Source organism: Aotus nancymaae, unplaced genomic scaffold (assembly GCF_030222135.1).
Source record: "Aotus nancymaae isolate 86718 unplaced genomic scaffold, 86718_ANA_hifiasm-v0.15.2.pri h1tg000012l, whole genome shotgun sequence".
In the NCBI taxonomy this organism is placed as follows: Eukaryota; Metazoa; Chordata; class Mammalia; order Primates; family Aotidae; genus Aotus; species Aotus nancymaae.
In genome coordinates, this window is record NW_026988423.1 from 41,012,742 (window position 1) to 41,040,495 (window position 27,754).

The 27,754-nt window shown below is 48.8% G+C and overlaps 1 protein-coding gene across 2 annotated transcripts in view; it reads right to left on the reverse strand.

Annotated features, from left to right (window-relative positions):
• Positions 1 to 2,926, reverse strand: part of TPST1 (tyrosylprotein sulfotransferase 1) — a 108,792-nt gene extending 105,866 nt beyond the window's left edge. The window contains exon 1 of one of the 2 annotated variants that reach the window (XM_064375609.1): positions 2,738 to 2,926. The gene's annotated coding sequence lies outside the window, so the exon portion shown is untranslated. The remainder of the gene's footprint in view (positions 1 to 2,737) is intronic. The other variant, XM_064375610.1, reaches the window with a different exon arrangement.
• Between the last annotated feature and the right edge of the window lie 24,828 nt (positions 2,927 to 27,754).

The window sequence follows — 27,754 nt, forward strand, 5'->3', positions numbered from 1 at the left end:
ACGGGGTTTCACCATGTTGACCGGGATGGTCTCGATCTCTTGACCTCGTGATCCACCCGCCTTGGCCTCCCAAAGTGCTGGTATTACAGGCATGAGCCACCGCGCCCGGCCCAAGAATTTTTAAAGAAAGTAAGCAGCATGATCAGACTGATATCCGAGAAATGGAAGCAATCCCAGCAGCAGTGTGGAGGACAAAGTAGACTACAGGACCCAGAGGTTCAGAAAAAGCATAACCAAGGTCTGAACCAGTCTTCTGGCAATGAAGAGAGAATAAAAAGTCTTATGAAGAGAGAAAAAAAGATGTGAGGTAGCAACAGGATCTATGCTAGACTTAATGTGGGGAGAAAATAAGATGATTTTAAAGTTTCTAGAGTAAAGATCTTAAAATAAGAGGAATGTCTGTATATGTGCTTGAAGGGGGCTATGTATAGAGAAAAAGGGAGGGAAAAGGTAACCACATTTGAAGCACCAAGCACCCACATACAGTTAGTTATACAGTAGGCAGATGAAAACTGGGACCTGAGGTTCAAGAGAAATGGGGACCAAATAGACATTTTCGAAAACCATAAATATACAGGTGCTATTTGAAGCCATGAAAATAAGTGTAATCACATAAGGAAATTAGAGAAAAGAACAAAAACGAAACCCCAAGGAACGCCACGTTGATCTGAGAAGCCTGAAAAAAGAAAAGGGAAGCGTCAGGGAAAGCGTTGTTTTGGTCTGGACGGTGGAGACCTGAGGATGTCTATCGTCCAGCAAAAAAGAAAAGTATATATATATGGGGAGAGATCAAAGATGTTAGCTTAGAAAGGAAGACCCCTCTTCCTCTGAGATCAAAGGAAAAGATATTAGAAATAAGATACAGATAGGCACAGACAAAAATTACAGCTCCTTAAGAGTTCAGGGCTGATGTCCACCAATTTCTTCTGCAAAGTTAAGAGGCAAAACAAGCAAAGAAGAGAAGGCAAGAGGAGGACAGTCAGAGGAGAATACTAAGGATCTATTAACAGCCATTCAGATTTCAGGGTGAAAGAGGAATCTAGAGGGTACGTCAAAGGGCCTCCAGGATCCAGAAGTGCAGAAACAGCACCTAGCAGCTTAGGTACATGATTTTCACCAGCCTGCCCTGGGATCCCAGGAGCAGAAAAAGCTGACTGATTCATCCAGGCTTGAGACCATCAGAGCAAATGTGGCAAGAATAGCACAGGGCCAATGACAACACTTTTATCACTTTAAAAAGTCAAACGCATCTTACTCTTTTTTAAAAATCAACTCACTATTTCCTCCACGAGCCAGTGTTTGGAGAGGGGGAGGGAGAGAAGTGGATAATTCCTCTTTCACTCTTAGAGAACTTGTCGGAAGTTTCATTCTTAAGCGTATCTGATCTGTACAGCAGCTGATTCCAGGAAATCCAAATCCTGATTCCTCCTGGATCTTAAAAGATGAAAACTCATTGCCGCTCCCTGGACAGTCCAGCTAATAAATAAACCCGTGCAACACTGCTTATATACTATGCCATTTTAGCTGGGAGGTAGGGGCTCTTTCTTTCCTAAAAGAAAGGTTCCCTAAACTGCAGATGGGGATGGAGAGAGAATGGGGAGTAATTATACTGCAAAGCCCGCTGACTGGCACCCTAAGAATCCTTTACAAAGGCAATTAACATAAAACAATACATGACACAGATAGCAGAATTCTGTTTCTTCTTAATGAATGCAATAAGTAATTGACCATTTGACTGCTTTATTGGAGTTCGCCAACTTCTCCTGCCATCTCCCATACCATTTTTCAGGCAGAGTCAAATCCCTGTGGACATTGGACTTCTTGCTACCATCATCTGGAAAATACAAAAGGCCTGGAAGGAAGAAGAGACTAACATGCGTGACCACTCACCATGTGCCAGGCCTACTGTGTGCTAGACTCTGGGCAAGGCACTTTACACGTTATGGGGGTGCGGCTCATGTAAGGACGAATGAAGATATTACTCTATGGATCTGGGCTGGACGAAGTGGCTCACGCCTGTAATCCCAACACTTTGGGAGGCCAAGGCAGAAGGATCGCTTGAGGTCAGGAGTTCGAGGCCAGCCTGGGCAACATAGAGATATTCCATCTCTTTAAAAAAAAAAAAAAGCGACGGATCTGGCATTCCAGAGAGTGGGAAAGTGTCTGGAGGTTTAAGTGTAAGGGAAGGAAGAGGAGACTGCGATGGTGGGCGGTCAAAGGGAGGGGAGAAGACACAAGTTGGGAAAGAAAGGCGCCTGGGAGCAAAAGGGCAAGACCCAGGGACACCCGGAGCGGGGCGGGCGACTGCTTTGCAGAGAGGACAACGTACAACGGGTAGGGCGATGGGGCGATGAGCTGGAGAAGCGCAGCCGGGGGAGAGGCGGGGGCGAAAGTCCGATGCCGGCGAGATGGGGGTTCCATCCCAGGGAACTCCGGGGCTGGGACGCGGTCCCAGGGCCGCGAGAAGGGAGGGAAGGGGCAGAGGGGAGAGGGCAGGGACGCCCCCGCGGCCAGGACGAGGCCGAGCCCGGGAAACGCTGGCGATGGGGGAAGGAGCGTGGGAGCGGGGGCCACGCGGGCCAGACCCGGGACTCCGCGCTCAGGGGCGGGGTTGGACCGGCAGGAGGCAGCGGGCAGGGGACGACGAGGGGCCGAGGGATGCCAGGACTGGGCTCGGGGCCGGGCGGGAGGCGGTGCTTGGGGAGCGGAGCCGCGGCGAGCGCCGCGTTCTCCTTACCTGGGAGGAGTGAGGAGCCCCCGCGCCGCCTCGCCGGCATCCTGGGCTCAGCCGCTAGTCCCACCGCCCTCGGCCGGGGGCCACTCGAGAGCCCGCCCTCACCGCCAAGCGCCTGCAGCTGCCAGCCCGGCTCGGCCCCGCGGAGGAGCGCCGCCGCAACCCGCACCGACGGCCGCCTCAGCAGCGACTCCCGCTGTAGCCGCCTCAGCTCGGGTCGCCAGGGGCCGGGGCGGTCGCGGGATCACACGCGCGCTGCGATTGGTTGAGCGGGCGATGTGTCGGCTGCTCTGATTCGTGAGTTCCGGCCGGCTGCCCGCCGAGGGAGGCGGGGCTGAGGATAGAGCTGGGTCCAGCGGGCGCCGAGGGGCGGGAGTCTGACGTCGCAGCCGGGCCCGCGCCCCCGCCGCCCTGCCCGTGCGCGCTCCCGAGGGGGCTTCCCGGCAGCCCCCGGCCAGGTGGTTGCCCCAGCAACGGCGCGCGTGCCCTGGCTGCAGGCGAGCCTCGGGCAGGTGGCGTCCTCACCGCCCCCACCCCACGTGGGTGGCCGAGAGGCCTTCATCTGTGAAACCCTAGGACAGGACAAGAAAATGGGCTTTTCCTGGAAATCCCCCTCCTCTGCCTGTCCACTGCTTCAGATCCCACCTTTGCGCGCTGCTGGCGGAGGAGCTGTTTCCTGGGGGAGATAACGCCCAAACGCAAATATCGAACTCGCACACTATTTCATCCGCACTAAAGTGTAGACCTGCAATAGTAGATTCCCTCCCAACCACAGAGGTGGGGGTAGACTGCTGACTTCCTAAAAGAAAGAAGTGAAAACCAGGAAGGGAGAAAAAGGCAGAGAAGCAAAAAAAGGTGGGGGAAGGGCTAAAATTTCACAAAACGATCCATTCATTTTAGTTTCTTCCTACAGACACATCTACATCAGGTTCTGTCAAAGCAATTATTTCAACTCCATTGACATAGAGTAGAAAAGGCATGAGTGCAGAATCTGAAAGCCATATTCAAAATTGCTGTCTACTGCACTTTGGGAAGCCAAGTCCGGTGAATCACGTGAGGTCAAGAGTTCGAGACCAGCCTGGCCAACATCGTGAAACCCCCGTCTCTACTAAAAATACAAAAATTAGCCGGGCGTGGTGATGGACGCCTATAGTCCCAGCTACTCCGGAGGCTGCGGCAGGAGAATTGCTTGAACTCGGGAAGGTAACTACCTTCTTTTGCACATAGTATAATGTTTTCAAAGTTGATCCATGTTGTCGCACGTATCGGTACTTAATTCCTTGTTATGGCCAAATAATATTCCATTGGACAGAGATCACCTTTTTTTTTTTTAGACAGTCTCACTCTGTTGCCAAGGCTGGAGTGCAGTCATGTGATCTTGGCTTACTGCAACCTCTACCTCCCAGGCTTAAGTGATTCTCGTGCCTCAGCTTTCCCTGGGTACTTTTAGTAGAGATGGGGTTTCTCCATGTTGGCCAGGCTGGTCTCGAACTCCTGACCTCAGGTGATCCGCCTGCCTTGGCCTCCCAACGTGTTGGGATTACAGGTGTGAGCCATCATGCCCAGGCTTTGTTTTGCTTTCAGAGACAGGGTCTCGTTATGTTGCCCAAGCTAATCTCAAACTCCTGGCCTCAAGCAATCCTCTAACCAGTCTTTTAATGCTAAGCAGGGGCCAAGTTCCATTCTGCTTTCTACATTTCACACCTCTTCAGAAGGACTCACCATGACCTCAGTAATACGGAAGCCACCGCTGGTGCACAGCCCTGACAGGCTCTCTCCACAAAGTAGAGATCGAGATCGGAGATGACCTCCCTCACTGCCCAGAAAATCCTTCCCCCACCTATAAGACCTGGAAAAAGAATTGAATAGCCAGGTGGGGAGCTGGCACTGGCCCTCCTAGCACGTATTGAACTATAAGAACGAATTCTAGACATGGGAATTCAGTAAGAACAAAGAACATGATTATTTCAGTGAAACTCACATGGCAGGATGTCTCCCTGAGCAGAACAGCTTCAGGTGACCCGGGGGCTACACTGTCTGTAGCTGACAGGGTCCAGCCTTTGAGGCAGAAGTAAGAAGCAGCTTGATCTGAAGCAAAGCTCAGTGTTATTGAGAACAAGATGAACTTTTCATGCTTTCTGAATCTGCCCCCAACACATATAGTATATGTACTAGTAGGAAAAAAGACACCAGAATATAGTCATTTTTTGTTTTTTGTTTTTGAGATGGAGTTTCATTCTTGTTGCCCAGGCTGGAGTGCAATGGCACGATCTCAGCTCACTGCAACCTCAGCCTCCTGGGTTCAAGCGATTCTCCTGCCTAAGCCTCCCAAGTAGCTAGGATTTAAGGCATGTGCCACCATGCCCTGCCAATTTTTTTTTTTTTTTTTGAGATGGAGTCGTGGTCTCAATCTCAGCTCACTGCAGCCTCTGCCTCCCGGGTTCCCAGGTTCCAGCAATTCTCCTGCCTCAGCCTCCTGGGTAGCTGGGATTACAGGTACACTCCACCTCAACCAGCTAATTTCTCCACCTTTTTAGTAGAAACGGGATTTCGCTATGTTGGCCAGGCTGGTCTAGAATTCCTGGCCTCATGTGATCTGCCCGCCTTGGCCTCCTAGAGTGCTGAGATTTCAGGTGTGAGCCACTATGCCCAGCCTTTTACCTATTTTTTTTTTAAGAGATAGGATCTTGCTGTGTTGCCCAAACTGGTCTTGAACTCCTGGGCTCAAGCAGTCCTCCCACCTTGGACTCCCAAAGTGCTGGGATTGTAGGCATGAGCCATCACGCCTGGCCTAGATTACCTGTTTACAAGGAATGAATACATAACTTTTTTTTTTTTTTTTTTTTTGAGGCAGAGTTTCGATGTTGTTGCCCAGGCTGGAATGCAATGGTGCGATCTCAGCTCACCACAGCCTCTGCTTCCTGGGTTCAAGCAATTCTCCTGCCTCAGCCTCCCAAGTGGCTGGAATTATAGGCGTGTACCACCACGCCTGGCTAATTTTGTATTTTTAGTAGAGACAGGGTTTCTCCATGTTGGTCAAGCTGGTCTTGAACTCCCAACCTCAGGTGATCTGCCCATCTTGGCCTCACAAAGTACTGGGATTACAGGCATGAGCCACCATGCCCAGCCATAACTTTTTTTTGAAAGGAAAACTCGTTCCTGAAAAACTGTCCAAGCCTATATGCACATCTGGTTCACGTGACATTTCTATTCCTCTGTGTAATTTAATAAGCCTTATAGATTCTGAACACTCTTTCTGTATTTCTGTTTTCCCTCCCAGGCCTTACCTCTCCAGGTGATCAGCCCAGAATTAGATAACCTCACTAGAGAGCATCAGCTGGGTGCAGTGGCTCACACCTGTAATCCCAGCACTTTGGGAGTCCGAGGCAGGTGGATCACTTGAAGTCAGGAGTTCGAGACCAGCCCCATCTCTACTAAAAATGCAAAAATTAGCTGGATGTGGTGGTGCGCACCTATAATCCCAGCAACTCTGGAGGCTGAGGCAGGAGACTTGCTCGACCCTGGGATAAAGAGGCTGTAGTGAACTGAGACTTTGCAACTGCACTCCAGCCTGGGCAACAGAGCAAGACTCTGTCTCAGAAAACATTAAAAAAAGATAACTTCACCTGAGAGTATAGATAGCTTTGCCCCCTTCTTCAGGCAATTCAAAGGGCTCACAGCCTGTTTCTTCCAAACAGCCTACGAAGCGCTGGCAGGGCCAAGAGGAAACGGCCCAGTGTTTGCTGCCATCCCAGTGAGAGCTGCGAGCCTCTCCCCTCTTGGCCAGCCTTTGCACGGCTTCTGCCTTGGGAATTCATCTCTAGAGAAGAAAACCTGGCCAAGGATGAGTGAGGACTCCTTATTACGGCAGTCTCGCCTCCTGGAGGGAAAGTATATGCAACATACCGAGGCATGCGTGGGCTCTGAGAGCTGAAAAGGCAGCATCAGCCTCCAGCGCTTTTGCTATTCGGGTTGTCGGCATTGCTTTGCTCTTAAGAAGAACACAGGTTTGATCTTGGGCTTCCAAAAGAATTTTAAAAACAAAAATAAATAAATAAAAAATAAAAGAAGGACACGGGCTCGGTGCAGTGGCTCATGCCTGTAATCCCAGCATTTTGGGAGGCTGAGGCGGGTGGATCATGAGGTCAGGAAATCAAGACCATCCTGGCCAAAATGGTGAAATTCCCATCTCTACTAAAAATACAAAAACTAGCCAGGCATGGTGGCATGCACCTGGAGTCCCAGCTACTCAGGAGGCTGAGGCAGGAGAATCGCTTGAACCCAGGTAGCAGAGGTTGCAGTGAGCCGAGATTGCACCACTGCATTCCAGCCTGGCAACAGACCGAGATTCCGTCATGAGATTCCGTCTCAAATAAACAAATAAATAAATAAGAGGCCAGGCACGGTGGCTCACATCTGTAATCCTAGCACTCTGGGAGGCCGAGGTGGGCAGATCACGAGGTCAGGAGTTCGAGACCTGCCTGGCCAACATTGTGAAACTCCATCTCTACTAAAAATACAAAAATTAGCCGGGTGTGGTGGCATGTGCCTGTAGTCCCAGCTACTCAGGAGGCTGAGGCGGGAGAGTTGCTTGAACCCAGAAGGCAGACGTTGCAGTGAGCAGAGACCAAGAAGACGGTTGTGTCTGTCACAACCAGCACCACAGGGCCTGGCGATGGATGGATGGAGGCATGGATGGATGGATGGATGGATGGATGGATGCGTGCATGCATGGATGGATGCATGGATAGATAGATGGATGGATGGATGAACAGTAAAAGCTGCAATTAATGAAGGCCAGCAGGGCACAGGAGAGGGGACCCAGTGAACAGAACAGGAGGACACTTGTGTCACTCAAAGTCCTGCCGGGGAAGGCCAGGGAGGCTCCAGGTAAGGAGTCCAGAGCCAAAGATCTTTGATGGAGAACTGAGAGTTAAACTTTTACCCCACCTAAAGTGACCTAAAAACCCTGGCTAATTTGGGACAAGCTGAAACACTTACCTGCACACAGCATCGAACAGCAGTGGGCTGCGGGAGGCACCTCACGGTTCTCTTGAAGCTTCTGGGATACAGGGATTTAAAGCAGAAAGAAAAGGTTGATATAATTTAAAGAAAAAGTAAAAAATGAGCAGGACTCCTGACTTTCTCCACCCCTAGATCCTGGAAAACTGGGCAGGTCAGGCCCCTCAGCCACATCATCATTTGAAAATGAAAATTCAGCCCAGCCTATGAGCAGGTATTTTCCAAGTGCAGAATTCCTGCACCTTCCAAAAATACCTCTTCGTGCAACTCCTGCCAGGGAGAGAGGGCCACATGCCCAGCAGGCTGGAGCTGACCAATTGGGCTTCCTGAACCCGGGAGCTGACACCACGTGCTTTGCAGACCCCAAATTCAGGAAATGCCCACTGCTCCGTGGGGAAACCCAGCCAGACAACTGTGCTGTGTCCCAGGCTGAGAGCAAAGCATCCTCTAGTTTTACTTACAACCAAGGAGGCTGTAAGGCTTCCAAGAATGGTTTCCAAACCTGACTGTGCATCTAAACTACCTGCATAGCTTAGTAAAGTAAACACCAGCCTGTCAGCAGTTTTAGGAAGCAGAAGCTCTGGGAGGAACTCCCACAACCCCCACAGTGAGTCAGGGTGGACATAGTGACTGAGGGGCAGCATTAGTGTGTCTTCAGAGACACTGGTTGGTGTTACGCTGTTTCTTGAACTGGGTGTAATTAGCTGGTTTATTTACTTTGTGAAAATTCATCAAGCTACATACACATGTGGGCTTTTCTGTATTTTTCTTTATTTAACTTTACTTTTGTTTAATTGAGATGGGGTCTCACTGTATTGCCCAGGCTGGTCTTGAACTTCTTGGGCTCAAGTGATCCTCCCGCCTCAGCCTCCCAAAGTGCTGAGATTACAGGAGTAAGCCACCATGCCTGGCCTTTTCTTGTTTGTTATATTTGTTTGTTTATATTTGTTTGTTATATTTCATTAGAAAAAAAAAAAAAAAAACTATGTGAGGTGATTCCCACCTGTAACCCTAGCACTGTGGGAGTCCAAGGCAGAGGATTGCTTGAGGCCATGAGTTCCAGAGCAGCCTGGGCAACATAACCAGACCCTGTCTCCACTTTAAAAAAAACAAAGCCCAGGCGCAGTGGCTCACACCTGTAATCCCAACACTTTGGGAGGCCAAGGCAATGAAGGCCAGCAGGGCACGCGAGAGGGGACCCAGGGAACAGAACAGGAGGACACTTGGGTCACTCAGAGTCCTGCCAGGAGGATCTCTGCCAAGAGGATCACTTGAGGCCAGGAGTTGGAGACCAGCCTGGGCAACATAAGGAGATCCTCATCTTTACAAAAATTTTTTAAAGTTAGCCACTGTGGTGATGCATGTCTGCAGTCCCAGCTACTTGAGAGGCTGAGCAGGAACATTTCTTGAGCCCAGGAGTTTTAGACCAGCCTGGGCAACATAGTGAGACCTGCTCTCTACAAAAAAGGGTTAACTAGGTGTGGTGATGTGCACCTGCAGTCCCAGCTACTTGGGAGGCTGAGATGAGAGAATTGCTCAAGCCCAGGAGTTTGAAGCTGCAGTGAGCTATGATCATGCCACTGCCCTCCAGCCTGGGCAACCAAGGAAGACCCTGTCTCTTTAAAAAAAAAAAAAAAAAAAAAAAGCTGGGCGCAGTGGCTCACGCCTGTAATCCCAGCACTTTGGGTGGGTGAGGCTGGTGGATCATGAGGTCAGGAGTTCGAGACCAGCCTGATCAATATGGTGAAACCCTGTCTCAAAAAAAAAAAAAAATGCCAGACACGATGGCTCACACCTGTAATCCCAGCACTTTAGGAGGCTGAGGTGGGCAGAGCACCTGAGGTCTGGAGTTCAAGGCCAGCCTGATCAACATGGAGAAACCCCGCCTCTACTAAAAAAATACAATTAGCTGGGTGTGGTGGCACATGCCTGTAATCTCAGCTACTCGAGAGGCTGAGGCAGGAGATCTCTTGATCCCAGGAGGCAGAGGTTGCAGTAAGCCGAGATTGCACCATTGCTGGGCAACAAGAGCGAAACTCCATCTCAAACAGAAAGCATGCTTAGCAAAAGCACTCAAGGCAACGATAACTTGCTTATCCCTTCGTGTGCCCAGAGCTCCACTTCTATTCTTTTCCTCCGGCAGCTCCATCCACCTGTGTTTCCCAGCCTAACTCTGCCAGCAAGACTTCAGCCAGCCTTCACATCACACCATGAAAGCCATATGACCCTTGTGATCTGTGCCCTGATTGATTTATTTCCTTTCTTCCTTCCTACCTTCTTCCCTCCCTCCTTCCTTCCTTCCTCCTACTCTCCCTTCCTCCTTCCTTCCCTTCTTCCCTCCCTCCTTCTTCCTTCCCTTCTTCCCTCCCTCCTCCTTCCTTCCCTTCTTCCCTCCCTCCTCTTTCCTTCCCTTCGTCCCTCCCTCCTCCTTCCTTCCCTTCTTCCCTCCCCCCTCCTTCCTTCCCTCCTTCCTTCCCTTCTTCCCTCCCCCTCCTTCCTTCCCTTCTTCCCTCCCCCCTCCTTCCTTCCCTTCTTCCCTCCCTCCTCCTTCCTTCCCTTCTTCTCTCCTTTCCTCCCTCCTTCTTCCCTCCTTTCCTTCCTTCCTTCCTTCCACTTTCTTTCTTTCTTTCCTTTTTAGAGATTATATTTCACTCTGTCGCCCAGGCTGGAGTGCAGTGACATGATCATAGTTCACTGCAGCCTCAAACCCCTGGGCTCAAGCAATCCTCCACCTTCAGCTTCTTGAGTAGCTGGGACCACAGGCACATGTCATCACATCCAGCTAATTTTTAAGTTTTTTGTAGAGATGGGGATCTTGCTATGTTGTCCAGACTGGTCTCTATCTCTTGGCCTCAAGTGATCCTGGCACGGGGATCACAGGCATGCGTCACTATGCCCAGCCTGATTTACTCCTTTCTTTTCTTTTTTTTTTTTTTTTTTTGAGACAGAGTCTCTGTTGCCTAGGCTGGAGTGCAATGGCGTAATCGCAGCTGACCTCAACCTCCACCTCCCAAGTTCGAGCAATTCTCCTGCCTCAGCCTCCCGAGTAGCTGGGATTACAGGGACACACAACCATGCCCAGCTAATTTTTGTATTTTTAGTAGAGATGAGATTTCACCATGTTGGTCAGGCTGGTCTTGAACTCCTGACCTCACGATCCACCCGCCTCGGCCTCCTAAAGCGCTGGGATTACAGGTGTGAGCCATCACGACGCAGCCTGATTTATTCCTTTCTTAAGGCGCTTCTCCCAGTTGACTTTGCTCTTTCTTTGTGTTCTTGTATAGTTCTCCACCCTCACCTGCATCAGATAGACAGGAAGCTGTTATGACAGGCCCACGACAGGCCTTGGCATATTTGATGAGATGGAGTAAACTGAACAATGGGACAGCATTTCCCTCAAGAATCACCAGTTCACTTTCTTCTAAATCTCTGTGTCTTTTTGCTTTTTACTTTTATTTTTTCTCTTCTTATTGAGACAGAGTCTTGCTCTGTTGACCAGGCTGGAGTGCAGTGGCGTGATCTTGGCTCACTGTAAACTCTGCTTCCCAGGTTCCAGCGATTTTGCTGCCTCAGCCTCCCAAGTAGCTGGAATTACAAGCTTACACCACCACACCCAGCTAACTTTTGTATTTTTAGTAGAGACGAGGTTGTGTCATGTTGTCTGGGCTGGTTTCAAACACCTGACCTCAAGTGATCCACCTGCCTCAGGCTCCCAAGGTGCTGAGATTACAGGCGTGAGTCACCACGCTTGGCCTTGTCTTTTAAGTTTTTTGTTTTTTGGGTTTCTTTTGAGACAGGGTCTTGCTCTGTTGCCCAGGCCGCAGTGTGATGGTGCGGTCTCGGCTCACTGCAGCCTCCACCTCCTGGGCTCAAGCAATCCTCCCACCTTATCCTCTGGAGTAGCTGGGACTACAGGTGCAGGCCACCACACCTCGGTTTGAAAAAAATTTTTTTTAGGCCAGGTATGGTGACTCACGCCTGTAATCCCAGCACTTTGGGAGCCCGAGGCGGGTGGATCACCTGAGGTCACAAGTTCAAGACCAGCCTGGCCAACACGGTGAACCCTGTCTCTACTAAACCACAAAAATTAGCCATGTGTGATGGTGTGCGTCTGTAATCCTGGCTACTGGGGAGGCTGAGGCAGGAGAATCAATTGAACCTGAGAGGCGGAGGTTATAGTGAGCCAAGATAGCGCCACTGCACTCCAGCATGGGTGACAGAGTCAGACTCCATCTCAAAAAAAAAATTGTTTTTAAATAGAGACCTCTATATGTTGCCCAGGCTGTTCTCAAACTCCTGGGCTCAAGGGATCCTCCTGCCTTGGCCTGTCAAAGCGCTGAAATTACAGGCATGAGCCATGGTACTCAGCCTGTTTTTACTTAAAACTTTATTTTGAAAAATATTTTAACATAGAAAAAAATTGTGAGAATACAATTAACTCTAATATTCATTTGCTTCACCAAGCGTCCAACTGTTGATTCACCAATTAACATTCGCCTCATTAGCTTAATCTCTCTATATACACATAGGTAGATTATTACTGCTAACATTATTGAACCATTTAAAATTACAGACACAGTCTTATGTCCCTTTATTCCTAAATACTTCATTAGTGTCTCCTAAAAATGAGAACATTCTCAGCCAGGGGCGGTGGCTCACGCCTGTAATCCCAGCACCTTGGTAGGCCAAGGCAGGCGATAACCTGAGGTCAGGAGTTCGAGACCAGCCTGGCCAACAGGATGAAACCCCATCTCTACTAAAAATACAAAAAAGAGGCCGGGCGCGGTGGCTCACGTCTGTAATCCCAGCACTTTGGGAGGCCGAGACAGGTGGATCACGAGGTCAAGAGCTCGAGACCATCCTGGTCAACATGGTGAAACCCTGTCTCTACTAAAAATACAAAAATTAGCTGGGCATGGTGGTGCACACCTGTAGTCCCAGCTACTCGGGAGGCTGAGGCAGGAGAATTGCTTGAACCCAGGAGGCGGAGGTTGCGGTGAGCCAAGATCGCGCCATTGCACTCCAGCCTGGGTAACAAGAGCAAAACTCCGTCTCAAAAAAAAAAAAAGGAAAAAGAAAAAAAAAATACAAAAAAGAGTCGGGTGTGGTGGTGGGCGCCTGTAATCCCAGCTACTTGTGAGGCTGAGGCAGGAGAATCACTTGAACCTGGGAGACAGATGTTGCAGTGAGCTGAGATGGTGCCACCACATTCCAGCCTGGTGTCACAGCAAGACTTCATCTCAAAAAAAATAAAAAGAACATTCTCAGCCGGGCGTGGTGGCTCACGCCTGTAATCCCAGCACTTTGGGAGGCCGAGGCAGGCGGATCACCAGGTCAGGAGATCAAGACTGTAAGGCTGATTGCCTCGCCGGGAGCTCAGACGCACACCCCCACCCCCTTTTTTCCCCAAAAACTCGGACATGCTCGGGTTGTTCCCTTTTCCCTTTCTCGCACAGCCTGCCTTTCCCTTAAAGAACCCAGTATGCAAGCGGGGTCTTGTGATTCTAGCCAACAAGCAGCTGAGTCTTTCTAGCCAATAGCAGCCGAGTCTTTCAGCCAATAGCAGCCAAGTAATTCTAACCAATAGCAGCCAAGTACTGTATACAAACAAAGGCTTGTAACCTTACCCAATAGTAGTCCTGCTCTCCCACAACCAATCGAGCTCCTTCACTCCCTATAAAACCCCACGTCTGAGAGGAGTCCGCGCGACTTCTCAGGTCCTTCCTGTCGGACTGCAGAACTTCGTCCGGGAGCCTGAATTAAACCCTTCATATTGGATCTTCTTGTGTTGGCCTCGGTTTCTTCCTTTTAAACTCGGCAAGAACCCAAGAACAAACCTCACAAAGACCATCCTGGCTAACATGGTGAAACCCTGTCTCTAAAAAAAAAAAAAAAAGAACATTCTCTTATACAATGATCAAATGAAGGAAATTTAACATCACTATGACACTGTTATCTAATGTACAGTCCGTACTCCAATTTCCCTGATCGTCCCAATTATGTCCTTTATAGTAAGATGCGTTGCAGTTAGCTGTCATGCTGCTTTCGTCTCCTTTAATCTTGAACATTTCCTCCCTCTTTCTGTCTTTCATTCTGGAGGTACATGACTTATGTGCCCCAGAAGTGTGTTGTAACTTCCTCAGGGCATCAGTCACATCAGGAGGCCCTTGAGGTCTGTTTGTCCCAATATTGGGACGTATTGATCATTTGGTTAAGGAGAAATTCACCAGTTTTCTCCTCTGCAAAGTTACAGGGTTTTTTTGTGTGTGTGTGATTAATAAGTAATCTGTTGGAAGATACTTCATGTCTGTGGAAATATTCTGTTCCCCCTCTGATGGTGATTCCAGCCTGGTCCTGTTGTCCTTGCCGGTCATTCAAGGAAAGTGCAGCTGGCCAGTGCCCAGGCTGGGAGGCGCTGGAGGTGGAAGGGCCGGGCTGGGCAGAGAAGGAAAAGCAAGTAGGACGGGAATCTGTGCAGAGAGCAGGGAAGGCGTGTGGGATGCCTCACCGGAAGCCTTAACGCAGCTCACGGAGGGGCGGGGGCATCCCCCTCTGCTTCAGTGCCCACTGGGCACTTCTGGGCTGCCCCAATGGGGCTGGCTCTTTGCTGGGATCATGCCCTGGAGAGAGGCCAGTTTGCAGGAGGCAAAAGAAAGGCTGTTTCCCACCTCATTCCCCAGTGGCCTCTAGTGATCCCTGGTGGGGAGGTAGAGGGGAGAAAGCCCCAAAGAGAGAAGTGCAGCATTTGAGAGTAAATTACATTCAAGTAAATATTATTTTCAGAGTGCAATGAATCTGTAAGGTTCCAGACACCTGGGCCTGCCCGGCCCCACTAGCCAGTCCCCTCCACCGACCCCGGCCTGTTTGCTCTACTCCCTGCAAATATTTGCTGTGCTGTGGGCCACAACCCTCGGCTGGCAGTCAAGGTGGAATGGGGGGGTGTATGTCCCACAGGACATACACGCAGCCCTGGGAGGATGGGCCGTGAGCTGCTGGAGGTGTATGTGTTTCCCAGCCTGTCCTAACAGATGACCACGAACTGGGTGACTTGGCACAATAGGCACTTATTCTCCCACAGCTCTGGAGGTAAGAAGTGTGAAATCATCAGACGCAGTGATTCACACCTGTAATCCCAGCACTTTGGGAGGTCGAGGCGGGCAGATCACCTGAGGTCGGGAGTTTGAGAGCAGGCTGACCAACATGGAGAAACTCTGTCTCTCTACTAAAAATACAAAATTAGCCGGGCATGGTGGTGGGTGCCTGTAATCCCAGCTACTTGGGAGGCTGAGGCAGGAGAACTGCTTGAACCTGGGAGGTGGAGGTTGCCATGAGCCCAAATCGAACCATTGTACTCTAGCCGGGGCAACAAGAGCAAAACTTTGTTTAAAACAAAAAAGAAGGCCAGGCCTGGTGACTCACCTCTGTAATCCTAGCACTTTGGGAGGCCGAGGCAGATGGATCACCTCACGTTGGGAGTTCAGGACCAGCCTGGCCAACATGGAGAAACCCTGTCTCTACTAAATATACAAAAATTAGGACCGGGCATGGTGGCTCACACCTGTAATCCCAGCACTTTGGGAGGCCAAGGCGGGTGGATCACCTGAGGTCAGGAGTTTGAGAGCAGCCTGACCAACATAGAGAAACCCTGTCTCTACTGAAAATACAAAATTAGCCAGGCATGGTGGCACATGCCTGTAATCCCAGCTAGTCGGTAGCCTGAGGCAGGAGAATCGCTTGAACCTGGGAGGTGGAGATTGTGGTGAACCGAGACTGCGCCACTGTCCTCCAGCCTGGATAAGAGCGAAACTCCATCTCAAAAAAAAAAAAAAATTCGCCGGGAATAGTGGTATTCACCTGAAATCCCAGCTACTCAGGAGGCTGAGGCAGAAGAATCCCTTGAAGCTGGGAAGTGGAGGTTGCAGTGAGCAACCTCCAGCCTGCAAGATGGAGCAAGACTCCATCTAAAACAAAAACAAACAAAAAAGTTTGAAATCAAGGTGTCCTCAGGGCCACCTCTTCCCAGGGCTCTAGGGGAGGAGCCTTCCTTGCCTCTTCCAGCTTCTGGCGGCCATCTGCACTCAGTGGCTTCCCAGCCTGCATCCTCCAATCTTTGCCGCCTTGGTCATGTTCCCTCTGCCTCCTTAAATAAAAGGTCATGTTCCCTCTTAGAAGGAAATTCATCATTTGATTTCTGGCAGGATCCTGGGGACACCCGATTAATCCAGGATTATCTCTTTGCAAGATCGCAAACTGAATGGAACCTGCAAAGACTCTTTTTCCAATTCAGGTCACATTCATAGGTTCTGGGGGATTAGAATATATCTTCAGAGTGGGGGCACCATTCAGCCCTCAACAGAGGCATCCATACGCCCCCTTCCACTCTGCACAAATGTTAATTTCTTATGTTTGCTTCTCTTTCTTTTCTTCCTTCCTTTCTTCCCTCCCTCCCTCTCTCCTTCCTTCATTTTTCTTTCCTACCCTCCCTTCCCTTCCTCCCTCCCTCCTTCATCCCTCTCTTCTTTCCTCCCTCCCTTCCTTTCCCTTTCTCCCTTCCTCCCTCCCTTCCTTCTTTCCTTCCTTCTTACCTTCTTTCCCTCCTTCCTTTCTTCCCTCCCTCCCTCCCTCCTTTCTTCCTTCGTTCCTCCCTCCCTCCCTCCCTTTTCTTTTTTCTGTCTTGACAGGATCCCTCTCTGTTACCCAGGCTGGAGTACAGTGGCACAATCATAATTTACTGCAGCCCCAGCCTCCCAGACCCAAATAATTCTCCTGCTCAGCCTCCCGAGTAGTCGAGACTACAGGCATGTGCCACTACACCTGGCTAACTTTGTTTATGTTTTGTAGAGATGGGATCTCACTGTGTTGCCCAGGCTGATCTCAAACTCCTGAATTCAAGTTAGCCTCTGACCTCGACCTCCCAGAGTGTTGAGATCACAGGCATGAGCCACGGCAGCTGACCTTCTCACATATTTTCTGAACATATTCTATATTGATGTTGCAAGTTATTAATACAGCCAGGTGTGGTAGCTCACACCTATAATCCCGGTGCTTTGGAAGCTGAGGCAGGAGAATCGCTTGAGCCCAGGGGTTTGAGACCCGCCTGGGAAACACAACGGGACCCCATCTCTACAAAAAATTTTAAAATTATCCAGATGTGGTTGTGTATGCCTGTAGTCCCAGCTACTCAGGAGGCTAAGGTGGAAGATCCCTTGGGCCCAGTAGGTCAGGGCTACAGTGAATTATGATTGTGCCACTGCACTCCAGCCTGGGCAACAGAGCAAGAACAGTTATTAAAGCAGTCCCTGGTGGCCGTTTCGGATCTACCTGAAAAGTTTTATCTTCCCCCATCACACGCACACATGGATACACACAAAATAACACACCTAGACACATGGAGACGTACATGCCATCACAGGTGCTTGCATAGAAATGTTCATGGATATTGCATTCATTCAGTCAACACATTTCTTTTTTCTTTTCTTTTTTTTTTTTGAGACAGAGTCACTCTGTCTCCTAGGCTGGAGTGCAGTGGCGGGATCTCGGCTCACTGCAACCTCTGCCTCCCGGTTTCAAGTGATTCTCCTGCCTCAGCCTCCTGAGTAGCTGGGATTACAGGTGTGCACCACCACCCCTGGCTAATGTTTCTATTTTTAGTAGAGTTAGGGTTTCACCATGTTGGCCAGGCTGGTCTCAAACTCCTGACCTCATGATCTGCCAGCCTTAGTCCCCCAAAGTGCTGGGATTACAGGTGTAAGCCATGGCGCTTGGCCTATTTTTTTTCTTTTTTTGAGGCAGGGTCTCTCTCTGTCACCTAAGCTGAGGTGCAGTGGTGCAATCTTGTCTCACTGCAACCTCCTCCTGGGTTCAAGCAGTCCTTGTGCCTCAGCCTTCTGAGTAGCTGGGACTGTAGGTGCACACCACCATGCCCAGCTAACTTTTATATTTTTAGTAGAGACGGGGTTTCACCATGCTGGCCAGGCTGGTCTCAAACTCCTGACTTCAAGTGATCTGCCCACCTTGGCCTCCCAAAGTGCTGGGATTACAGGCACGAGCCACCCCGCCTGGCCCAACGCTTATTTCTTGAGCGGCCACTATGCAGCAGGCCCTTTTGGAGGCACTGGAAACAGCAGTGGACAACACATCAAGTTCCAGGCCTCGTTTACCTTCTGGCAAAGCATTTACATGCACACAATAAGCATAGCACAGATCCAGGATCATGCAAGGCTTATACAGTGCCAGTGCCCCCAGAAGTGCTGAATGTAGCAATTACAGGCCATCAGCAGCAAGGGAATGTCACAGCCCTTGGTGCAAATAAACAAAGTCATCACCAAAGTAGTTACACAACAAACCACTGAAATATTTGTTAGCAGCAGTGAACCCCATTTTTTTGAGACAGGGTCTTGCTCTGTCACTCAAGCAGAAGTGCACTGGTGCAACCATATCTCACTGCAGCCTCAATCTCCCAGGCTCAAGTGATCCTCCCGCCTCAGCTTCCCAGGTAGCTAGCACTGTAGGCACACACCACCATGCCTGCTAATTTTTATATTTTTATTTTTTGTAGAGATTGGGTCTTGGTATGCTGACCAGGCTGGTCTTGAATTCTTGGGCTCAAGCAATCCTCCTGCCTCAGTCTCCAAAGTGCTGGGATTACTGGTATGAGCCACCATACCCAGCCTGAACCCCATTTTCAATATTTTTTTGGTTTGTTTGAGGCAGCGTCCCTCTATTGCCCAGACTGGAGTGCAATGGCTCAATCTCAGCTCACTGCAGCCTCCACCTGTCAGGTTCAAGCAGTTCTCACGCCTCAGCCTCCTGAGTTGCTGGGACTACAGGCAGGTGCCACCCTGGCTAATTTGCTTTATATTTTTAGTAGAGAGGGGGTTTTGCCATGTTGGCTAGGCTGGTCTCAAACTCCTGACCTCAAGTGATCCGCCCACCTTGGCCTCCCAAAGTGCCCCATTTTTGAAAGAACAAATCTCCGTGTTCCCATGGAAAGTCTTGGGGTTATGGGTGTGAGATAGACACAACTCAACAAAGGGGAGACCTGATGGGCCTGAAACAGCCAGAGGAGGCTGCGGCTGCTTGTTCACGCTGTATTTGAGTTAGGCTCCAAGGATGAGGGGAGGGAAATGGACCGCAAGGGACCCGTGCTGGAAGCCGGGGTGACACACTCTCTGGGCATCGTACCCGTACCCTGGCACTCACACTGGTGGGGTGTGACAACCTGACAGGCTGAAACACACACCCTAGAATTCTCTTTCTAGTACAACCCCAGTTAGAGCTACATGAGATACTGTCTCAGAGGATGAAAGAAACACGGCAGGCATTCTGTCACAACCACTCAGCTCCTCCCTGCCATTTGATCAAACGCTAAAGGGATTTGGAACATGAAAGGCAAATTAACCAGTTGCTTTTAAATCAATCAATCAAAAGGGAGATAACTTGGGTTGAGGCCTGACTCAATCAGTTGTGATCCTTTAAAAGAAAGCTCAGGCAAGGGGAAGAGACCACCGTGATTTCTGTGGTCGTGGATTAGAGCTGGAGATGCCAGGATCAATGCATATTTAGCTTCATGTGGATGCGCATGGTTACACAGAGAAATAATTATCCGTATGTGAACGTACACAGGTGAGTACACACACACTTTCTCACTGGAAGTGATGACAGCCCGGTAACCACAAGCATCTGTAGGCCCCAGATAGTGGGAGTTTTCTTGTTGTTGTTTTGGTTTTTGTTTTTTGAGACAGACTCTCGATCTATCCCCCAGGCTGGAGTGCAGCGGCGAAATCTCAGCTCACTGGAACTTCCACTTCCCGGGTTCAAATGACTCTCCTCTCTCAGCCTCCCCAGTAGCTGGGACTACAGGCACACACTGTCACATCCAGCTAATTTGTGTAATTTTAGTAGACACAAGGTTTCACCATGTTGGCCAGGCTGGTCTTTAACTCCTGACCTCAAGTGATCTGCCTGCCTCGGCCTCCCAAAGTGCTGGGATTACAGGCATGATCTACTATCATTCTTCAATAAAACAAAAAAACCAGAGCTCCGGTTGGGCACAGTGGCTCACACCTGTAATCCCAGCACTTTGGAAGGCCGAGGCAGGTGGATCACTTGAGGTCAGGAGTTAAAGACCAGCCTGGCCAACATGGTGAAACCTCGTCTCTACTAAAAATACAAAAATTAGCCGGATGTGGTGGCATGTGCCTGTAATCCCAACTATTCGGGAGGCTGAGGCAGGAGAATTTCTTGAACCCAGGAGGCGGAGGCTGCAGTGAGCCGAGATCACGCCATTGCACTCCAGCCTGGGTAACAAGAGCAAGACTCTGTGTCGAAAAAGAAGAAGAAGAAGAAACCAGAGCTCCTTGGAGAAAATGGCTGATTATTCAAAGACTAGGGCAGGAAATACACAAGAGGAGCTTGACGCGTCTTACAGGGTCAGAAAATAGGGACGACCTCAAACACAAACACACAACGATGTTAATGGGACACGAGAGTGGGGCGCAGGGCACTCCCTGTTAGTCCCAGCACCTCAGGAGGCTGAGGCAGGAGGATCACTTGAGCCCATGGGTTTGCATCCATCCTGGCCAACATAGCAAGACCCCATCTCTAAGGGACACAAGAGCCAACTGGAAGAGTTCCCAAATGAGCAAAGCTGGACAAAGTCAACCAACGAAATATGTAAAGTGGTACTGGATTATAATTCAATGTGTAAAATAAATATCCATGAGTGCATCTGTGAGTCCATTTAAAAATAATTAAGGCCGGGTCCCGTGGCTCACACCTGGAATCCCAGCATTTTGGGAGGCCAAGGTGGGTAGATCACCTGAGGTCAGGAGTTTGAGACCAGTCTGGCCAACACAGTGAAACCCTGCCTCTACTAAAAATATAAAAATTAGCTGGGTGTGGTGGGAGGGTGCCTGTAATCCCAGCAACTCAGGAGGCTGAGACAGAAAAATCACTTCAACTTGGGAGGCGGAGGTTGCAGTGAGCCAAGATGGTGCCATTGCACTCCAGTCTGGTTGACAAGATTGAAACTCCATCTCAAAATAGATAAATAATTAAACAATTAAATGTGACTGGGCACAGTGGCTCACATCTGTTATCCCAGCACTTTGAGAGGCTGAGGAAGTCCAATCACTTGAGCTCAGGAATTTAAGACCAGCCTGGGCAACATTGTGAAACCCCATCTCTACCAAAAAAAAAAAAAAATTATCCAGGCTTGGTGGTGCACACCCAGAGTTCCAGCGAATCGGGAGGCTGAGGTGGGAGGACTGCTTGAGCCAATATGGTGAAACTCCGTCTCTACTAAAAATACAAAAATTAGCCTGATATGGTGGCACACAGCTGTAATCCCAGCTACTTGGGAGGCTGAGGCAGGAGAATCGCTTGAACCCAGGAGGCGGAGGTTGCAGTGAGCCAAGATCGCACCACTGCACTCCAGCCTGGGTAACAAAGCAAGACTAAGTCAAAAAAAAAGAAAAAAGAGAGAAAAGAAAAGAAAGCAATTAGCAGTGTGTGGTGGCACGAGCCTGTAGTCCCAGCTACTCAGGAGGCTGAGGCAGGAGAATTGCTTGAACTCAGTAAGCGGAGGTTGCCATGAGCTGAGATCGAGGCACTGACTCCAGCAATCCTGAGGAGACGTAACAGCTAAATGTAGTATGGTCTACTGGATGAGATCCTGGGACAGAAAAAGGACATTAAGGGAAATAATAGTAAAGAAATCTGAATCAAGATGGACCTTAGTTAATAGCAATGCATCAGTATTGGTGTACTGGGGCCGGATACAGTGGCTCTCATCCTAGCACTTCGGGAGCCTAAGGTAGGATGATCTTGAGGTCAGGAGTTTGAGACTAGCCTGGGCAACACAGCAAGACTGAATAGCTCTAAAGTTTTTTTCTTTTTCAGTTAGTCAGTATGATGGTATGCACCTATGGTCCCAGCTGCTAGGGAGGCTGAGGGAGAAATGCTTGAGCTCAGGAGTTTGAGGCTGCAGTGAGCTGTGATTGTGGCACTGTGCTCCAGCCTGGGCAACACGGCAAGATCCCATCTCTCAAAAAAATTTTTCACTTTTTGTATTTTTAGTAGAGATGGGGTTTCACCATATTGATCAGGCTGGTCTCTAACTCCCGACCTCGTGATCTGCCCACCTCAGCCTCCCAAAGTGCTGGAATTACATGCATGAGCCACCTCACCTGGCAATCTTTTCATTAAAAAAAAGTATTTTTTTAACTGAGACAAGGTCTTACTAAATTGCCCAAGCTAGTCTTGAACTCTAAGACTCAAGTAATCCTCCCACTTTGGCCTTCCAAAGTTCTGGGATCATAGGTGTGAGCTAACAAGCCCGGTCAGGTTTTTCAACTGTAGCAATTTACCATTCTAATTTAAGATGTTAGTAACAAGAAAGCCAGGTTCAAGGGTCTATGTGAACTCTGTGCTCTCTTGGCAATTTGTCTGTAAGTCTAAAACTGTTTTAAAAGTTTACTCAACTTCTCAGTGTGCTGCTAAAGAAAAAAAACTTAAAAATTAAAAGTGTTTCATTTTTAAGATTTTATTTATTTATTTTTGAGATGGGGTCTCACTAAGTCACGCAGGTTGAAGTGCAGTGGCATGATCTTGGCTCACTGCAACCTCTGACTCCCAGGTTCAAGCGATTCTCCCACCTCAACCTCCGGAGCAGCTGGGATTACAGGTATGCACCACCATGCCCAGCTGATTTTTGTGTTTTTAGTAGAGACGGGGTTTCACCATGTTGGCCAGTCTGGTCTCGAACTCCTGGCTTCAAGGGATCCACCCGCCTTGGCCTCCCAAAGTGCTGGGACTACAGGTGTGAGCCATTGCACCCGGATTATTTTTTAAATCTTCTTTAGAGGCCCAGCACAGTGGCTCATGCCTGTAATTCTAGCACTTTGGGAGGTCAAGGCGAGTGGATAGTCTGACCTCAGGAGTTCCAGACCAGCCTGGGCCACATGGTGAAACCTGTCAGGCCGGTTGCCTCACCGGGAGCTCAGACGCACACCCCCCACTTCTTTTTCAAAAGCAAAAGCTCGGACAAGCCCGGAGGAGCTCCGGCAAGCTCAGACATGCTTGCACAGCCTGACCTTCCCTTAAAGAGCCCAGTATGCAAACAAGGTGCTGTAACCATAGCCTCTTGTTAACCAATAGCGGTCAAGCCCTATTGACCAATAGCAGCCAAGTATTAGCAACCAATAGCAGCCGAGTAATTCCAACCAACAACAAGCCAAGTCCTAGGTAAAGGCTTGTAACTTACCCAATAGCAGTCCTGCTCTCCCACAACCAATCGAGCTGTTTCACTCTCTATAAAAACCCATGTCAAAGAGGAGTCCCTGCGACTTCTCTGGTCCCTGTTGTCAGACCGCAGAACCTCACCCGGGAGCCTGAACAAATTCCTTCGCATTGGATCTTTTCGTGCTGGCCTCAGTTTCTTCACTTTGAACTCGGTGAGAACAAACCTTACAAAACCCTGTCTCTATTAAAATACAAAAACAAAAAAACAAAATAACACAACGTTTTTAAGAACCAAGGTCTTGTTATGCGACTCAGGCTAGATTCTAACTCCTGGGCTCAAGTGATTCTCCCGCCTCCACCTTCTGAGCAACTGAGACTGTAAATCCTTGCTACCACACCCAGCCAAAAAGTTTATATGTTTTTTTTTTTTTTTTTTTTTTAATTTCAAAGAGTGAGCTTAGGACTTCCTGGAGCACAGACTTTAATAACAGCTGAGTCCACAACTGTGCTCCCTTACATCTGAATCTTTCTTCCTGAGTGCCTGTGAAAAACAAGCTTTGGCCCTGCCTGTGTGGCTCCAGCCTGCCTGTGATTGTCCTCCCCTGACAGTCAGCCATGTGGACTCTGGGCTTTCTTAGCCAGCCCCACAAATGCAGAAGCCAAGGTTTTACACATACATCTCTCGATGTAGACGTATGTCTCTATATGGTTTTTTTGTCTTGCTCTGTCACCCAGGCTGGAGTGCAGTGGCTCGGTCTCGGCTCACAGCAACCTCCACCTCCCAGGTTCAAGCAATTCTCCTGCCTCAGCTTCCTGAGTTGCTGGAACTGCAGGCATGCACCACCACGCCCGGCTAAGTTTGTATTTTTAGCAGAGACAAGAGTTTCACCATGTTGGTGAGGCTGGTCTCGAACTCTTGACCTCAAGTGATCCGCCTGCCTCAGCCTCCCAAAGTCCTGGGATTACAGGTGTGAGCCACTGCGCCTGGCCAGAAGCCAACATTGTATAAATAAAGCTATCTATCTATGCAGATGTGTGTCCCTACATGTTTATCTGTATCTGTGTCTGTGTATCTCTCCTACTGGTTCTGCTTCTCTGATTTGAATCCTGACACAACGTTCTTTTTTTGTTTGTTTGTTTGTTTGTTTGTTTGTTTGAGATGGAGTCTGGCTCTGTCACCCAGGCTGGAGTGCAATGGCGAGATCTTGGCTCACTGCAACCGCTATCTCCTAGGTACAACTAGTATTTTATAATCTGTTAGGAATTCAAATGTTCTTCAAAATATCAAGCTACATATTTAAATACATTTCAAATATAAACTTTTAAAATCATATTATGAAACATTAAGTAAAATTCTACATTATTAGGCCAGGGGCAGTGGTTTATGCCTGTAATCCCAGCATTTTGGGAGGCCGAGGTGGGCAGATTGCTTCAGCTCAGGAGTTTGAGACCAGCCTGGGCAACATAGCAAGACCCTGTCTCCACAAAAAATACAAAAATTAGCTGGGCATAGTGGTTTGTGCCTGTAGTCCCAGCTGCTCAGGAGGCTGAGGTGGGAGGATCGCTTGAGTCCAGGAATTTGAGGCTGCAGTGATTCATGACTGAGCCATCACACTCCAGCCTGGGTGACAGAGTGAGACCCTATCTCAAATTAAAAAAAAAAAATTTAAATCAACATTATTATATAATTCTACTCTAAATTATTAGCAAATAAAATGAAAGAAAATTAAGTATTATTTAAAAACAGACCAAGTTGGGCAGGGCATGGTGGCTCATGCCTATAATCCCAGCAGTTTGGGAGGCCAAGTTGGGTGGATCACAAGGTCAGGAGTTCGAGACCAGCCTGGCCAAGATGGTGAAACCCCATCTCTACTAAAAATACAAAAATTAGCCAGGCGTAGTTGTGTGCAACTGTAATCCCAGCTACTCAGGAGACTGAGGCAGGAGAATCACTTGAACCCGGAAGGCAGAGGTTGCAGTGAGCCAAGATCACGCTACTGCACTCCAGCCTGGGTGACAGAGCAAGACTCCGTCTCAAAAAAAAAAAAAAAAAGACTGAGTACAAATGGCTCACACCTGTAATTCCAGCACTTTGGAAAGCCAAAGCAGGGGAATCACTTGAGGTCGGGAGTTCGATACCAGCCTGGCCAACATGGTGAAACCCCATCACTACTAATAATATAAAAATTAGCCGGGTGTGGTGGTGCATGCCTGTGATCCCAGCTACTTGGGAGGCTGAGGCAGGAGAATCACTTGAACCAGGGAAGTGTAGGTTGCAGTGAGCCGAGATTGTGCCACTTCACTCCAGCCAGGCGCTAGAGACTCTGTCTCAATAAATAAATAAATAAATAGGAGCTAAACAATGGCTTTAAATGGACATAAAGATGGAAACAGTAGACACTGGGAGCTCCAAAGCTGGGAAGGGGAGGCAGAAGTAAAGGCTGGAAACTACCTGTTGGTGCTACACTTGCTGTGTGGGTGATGGCTTCTCTAGAAGCCCAAACATTAGCATTCCGCAATATACTCATGTAACACACCTGCACATGTACCTCATGAATCTAAAGTTTAACAATAAAAATAATCATCTTAGTGCAATAGACAATTATAGAAGTTTAATCACAAAACCCCGAACATAAAATAGCACTGATTTTACGACAAAGTCTCACCCTATCACCCAGGGTAGAGTGCAGTGGTGCCATCTAAGCTCACTGCAACCTCCACCTCTTGGACTCAAGCAATTCTCGTGCCTCAGCCTCCCCAGTAGCTGGGAATACAGGCATCTGCCACCATGCCCAGCTAATTTTTTTGTATTTTTAGTAGAGATGGGGTTTCACCATGTTGGCCAGGCTGGTCTCAAACTCCCAACCGCAAGTGATACGTCCGAACTCCCTAAGTGCTGGGATTATAGGCGTGAGTCACCTCGCCCAGCCAGCACTGATTTTTTAAAAGCAACCTTTAAATATAAGAAGCATCTGGAGTTGTGAGATAATTTTTATGTAAATATTTCTGGCTGCTGAAAAAAAAAGAAAAACCTTTTTCTGAAACTTCGCTTGTTTAGGGAAGATGAAGAAATAACTTTAAATTTTTTTTTTTGAGACAGAGTTTTGCTTTTGTCCCCAGGCTGGAGTGCAATGGCAAGATCCTGGCTCACCGCAACCTCCGCCTCCTGGATTCAAGCAATTCTCCTGCCTCAGCCTCCCAGGTAGCTGCGATTACAGGCGCCACCACCATGCCTGGGTAATTTTGTATTTGTAGTAGAGACGGGGTTTTACCACACTGGCCAGGCTGCTCTTGAACTCCTGACCTCAGTGATCCACCCACCTGTGTCTCCCAAAGTGCTGGGATTTCAATCGTGAGCCACTGTGCCCGGCCAAATGTTTTTCTTTAAGGCCTTCATCTTTAAATGATCCTATTTCATTTTGATAACTTTAAGATTATCTGACAGAAGTCTGAGGGAAAGGTTAAAACTGCAATCTGTTTATTGACAGCACGCAGTGTGTTTTGCTCCAAAAAGATCGTTCTGCTTTCTTTTGATCTTTCAGTTCTTTTGTTTTGTGTTTTTTTGAGATGGAGTTTCGCTCTTGTTACTCAGGCTGGAGTGCAATGGCGTGATCTCAGCTCACCGCAACCTCCGCCTCCTGGGTTTAAGCAATTCTCCTGCCTCAGCCTCCTGAGTAGCTGGGATTACAGGCACGCGCCACCATGCCCAGCTAATTTTTGTATTTTTATTAGAGACAGGGTTTCACCATGTTGACCAGGATGGTCTCGATCTCTTGACCTCGTGATCCACCCGTCTCGGCCTCCCAAAGTGCTGGGATTACAGGCGTGAGCCACCGCGCCCGGCCGATCTTTCCGTTTTAAAGGTATGGATGGGGATTTTTTTTTTTTTAGATAGGGTCTCACTGTGTTGCCCAGGCTGGAGTGCAGTAGCTCCATCTCGGCTCACTACAACCTCCACCTCCTGGGTTCAAGTGACCCTCGTGGCTCAGCGTCCTGAGTAGCTGGGATTACAGATATGCACCAACACACCTGGCAATTTTTTGTATTTTTAGTAGAGATGGAGTTTCACGCTGTTGGCTGGGCTCGTCTCGAACTCCTGACCTCAAGGGATCCACCTGCCATGGCCTCCCAAAGTGCTGGGATTATAGGTGTGAGCCATCACGCCCAACCTAGATGGAGATTTTAATCGATTCCCCATATCAGTTCTAATACTGTCATGCTCATTATCTGCTTCTTCAAAAAGTCTTTGAACCAGAGTTAAGAATATTATGACTGCATCAGTGACCAGGTGTGGAGGCTCACGCCTGTAATCCCAGCACTTTGGGAGGCCGAGGCAGTAGGATCACCTGAAGTCAGGAGTTCAACACCAGCCTGACCAACATGGCGAAATCCCATCTCTACTAAAAATACAAAAATTAGCCGGGCATGTTGGTGTGCACCGTGCTACTGGAGGAGACTGAGGCAGGAGAATCACCTGAATCCAGGAGGCAGAGGTGGCAGTGCGCTGAGATCATGTCACTGCACTCCAGCCTGGATGAAGAGGGAGACTCCATCTCAAAAAAAAAAAAAAAAAAAGAATATTAGTGCATCAGATGCTTTGCTTTGTTGGTGTTATCTTCTGACTCTTGAAAATAGTATAGAAATGTGGAATATGGAAAAAGTATTATTATTTGGGACAAAGTCTCACTCTGTTACCCAGGCTGGAGTGCAGTGGTGATACCTCAGCTCATGGCAACCTCTGCCTTCCAGGTTCAA